Here is a 2,689-nt window from a genome sequence, read left to right on the forward strand (position 1 = left end):
TAAAACCATTCTGAAGGCCAGTCTTCGGACGCCTTCCTTGGGGTTCCGGATAGATATCCGGTCCCGGCGATGCGCCATAGTTCGGCTCCGCCCACTTGATATATCGACCCCTCCTAAGAATGGGGCACAAGGTAGAACAGCTTCTTCCACAGCGTGAAATGAGCCTCGATGCCCAAAAACAGCTCGCAAAGGGCTACGAAGCCCGCAATATGCAAATTGAAGGCAGGCGTAAGGTTGTGCAACTGGAGGCCGTAGAACTCCAGGAGCCCCCGGAGAAACGGATGAATTGGAAATCCGAGCCCTCTTATCAAATAAGGGACAAGGCATACCCGCTCTCCTTCGGAGGGATTGGGGACGCTCCCCGCCTGCTTTCCGCCATTATAGGTGGCGAGCCCGGCTCAAACCGGGACCATGAAGGCTGGGGGAAGAAATCCCTTGGTTTGGAGCGTCACTAGCTCGCTGTGCGGGACGGAACATCTCTCCCAATCTCCAGGCTGAGGACTGGGAGGGCGAGAGGAGGAGTTGCATCGACTGGCCATGATGGAATGGATTTCTGTTGGACGCGCTCTGATGAACGCTCGCGAAGGGAAGATGGTGTGATTTGGATCTGAATCCTCGTCTCTTTTATAGGAAGCTCATTTGCGCAGCTAGGGGGGTAAATGTAAAAACACCCTGACTATTCACATTCATTTGACACGTGGAAGATGGCCATTATTGAGCGTGGAAGCCAAGGAGCACAATATTCACGAGAAGTCGGACACTATTCAACAGATACACAGAATTTGGAGAAGAACCCGCCTTGCAATGCCGAAGACAATCTGCGCGCCGGACTCATCGTCATTGAAGTCTGGTTCGGGGGCTACTGAGGGAGTCCTGGACTAGAGGGTGTCCGGATAGCCGGACTATAGCCTTTGGCCGGACTCCTGGACTAAGAAGATACAAGATTGAAGACTTCGTCCCGTGTCCGGATGGGACTTTCCTTGGCGTGGAAGGCAAGCTTGGAGATACGGATATGTAGATCTCCTCCCATTGTAAACGACTCTGTGTAACCCTAGCCCTCTCCGGTCTCTATATAAACCGGAGGGTTTTAGTCCGTAGGACGAACAACAATCATACCATAGGCTAGCTTCTAGGGTTTAGCCTCTCTGATCTCGTGGTAGATCTACTCTTGTACTACCCATATCATCAATACTAATCAAGCAGGAGTAGGGTTTTACCTCCATCGAGAGGGCCCGAACCTGGGTAAAAACATCGTGTCCCTTGTCTCCTGTTACCATCCGCCTAGACGCACAGTTCGGGACCCCCTACCCGAGATCCGACGGTTTTGACACCGACAACTACCCTCGTTAACAGATACCACATATAAGCCCGGGCGTGCCGCTGCACAACAACCTCATTGGCGTCCGGAAGGCATACTACTCCTCTCTCCTCTCAGAGCCAATGATGCAACACTTTCTCACTGTCATGCTCGCCTTCTTCAGGAGGCACGGGGAAGACACCTGTCAATTGGCCAACACGATCTTGCTAATTAGTAGTTACAGTGGTGCCGGTCAAAGCTTCTCCATTGATTGGAAGGCCACTGATCATCTCCATGTCCTCCAAGGTCACGGTCATCTCTCCACGTGACAAGTGGAACGAGTGTGTCTCTGGCCTCCAACGGTCAATAAGTGTGGTCATCGCCCCGTGGTTGATCGATGGAGCGTGTTGCTTGAACTGAAGCACAAACGGGAGGAAGCCCAATCTCTCGAAGTATGGCTCATACCGCTCGTCGCACGGCCAGTCGTGGGCACTATGACCCCTCATGCGCATAGGTTTTAGTTCCTGCAAAATAGCATTGCATTATGGTTAGTGCCTAGCAAAACTGATAAGTAATAACCAAGAATTCAAATAGATTGAGTCTTACCAGGTGATTCTCAATGTCCTGAGCACGATGCTCTTTGTCATACCCTTTATGAAGACCGTCATACCAACGTTCACCCTGTTGGGGAATATAGTATTTCAAAAAAATTCCTATGATCACGCAAGATCTATCTAGGAGAAGCATAGCAACGAGCGGGAAGAGTGTATCCACATACCCTCGTAGACCGAAAGCGGAAGCGTTTAGTAATGCGGTTGATGTAGTCGAACGTCTTTGCGATCCAACCGATCCAAGTACCGAACACACGGCACCTCCACGATCTGCACATGTTCAGCTCGGTGACGTCCCTCGAACTCTTGAGCCAGTTGAGGCCGAGGGAGAGTTTTGTTAGCACGATGGCATGGTGATGGTGATGATGAAGTTACCGGCGCAGGGCTTCGCCTAAGCACTACGACGATATGACCAAGGTGTGTTTCTATGGAGGGGGGCACCGCACATGGCTAAAAGATCAACTTGTGTGTTCTAGGGTGCCCCCTTGCCCCCGTATATAAAGCAGGGAGGGAGGAGGCCGGCCAGCCCTAGGGGGCGCGCCCAAGGAGTGGAGTCCTACTAGGACTCCAAGTCCTACTAGGATTTCACTTGGTGGAAGGGAGAAGAAGGAAGGAGAGGGAGAGGGAGAGGGAAAGACGGGCCGCGCCCCCCTCCCCTAGTCCTATTTGGACTCCCCTTGGGGGGGGCCACCACCTGGCCGCTGCCCTCTCTCTCCCCTAAGGCCCATTAAGGCCCATTACTTCCTTGGGGGTTCCAGTAACCCCTCCGGCACTCCGGTTT

This window comes from Triticum dicoccoides, chromosome 5B, assembly GCF_002162155.2.
Source record: "Triticum dicoccoides isolate Atlit2015 ecotype Zavitan chromosome 5B, WEW_v2.0, whole genome shotgun sequence".
Taxonomy (NCBI): Eukaryota; Viridiplantae; Streptophyta; class Magnoliopsida; order Poales; family Poaceae; genus Triticum; species Triticum dicoccoides.